This window comes from Wasmannia auropunctata, unplaced genomic scaffold, assembly GCF_000956235.1.
Source record: "Wasmannia auropunctata unplaced genomic scaffold, wasmannia.A_1.0 LD336088.1, whole genome shotgun sequence".
Lineage (NCBI taxonomy): Eukaryota > Metazoa > Arthropoda > Insecta > Hymenoptera > Formicidae > Wasmannia > Wasmannia auropunctata.
Window position 1 is genome coordinate 371,569 of NW_012026802.1, and position 424 is coordinate 371,992.

Sequence of the window (424 nt, forward strand, 5' to 3'; positions counted from 1 at the left end):
GTGAAGTGATGCACAGTATATCGTTTAACACATACACTATATTTATGTGTTACTTACAGATTGAATGACTGCGCGTGCCGACAGCGTAACGCTATGCGTTAATGATTGATGTGAACTCCGCAGTGGTCCGCTGGACGACGGGTTATATCCCATCTCAAGTGGGCCACTGCACTGCTTAGTCGTTGCAATTATTGCAACGACGGCAGTTTTTGGAGGACGCGCGTATTGAGGCTGCCGAAGTCCTGCGTCGGCATCCTCAATTATTATGGGTCATCGTTGCAATATTAGATTGCAACAGTGACCTGCTTATTACTAAGTGTGACGTTGTAAGTAAGGCACAGCGAGACTTACAACATCCCTTCCCCTTTGAAAAAGAAAATGAGGGGGTCGAATTTTCTTATATGCTGTACAATATTATATATTA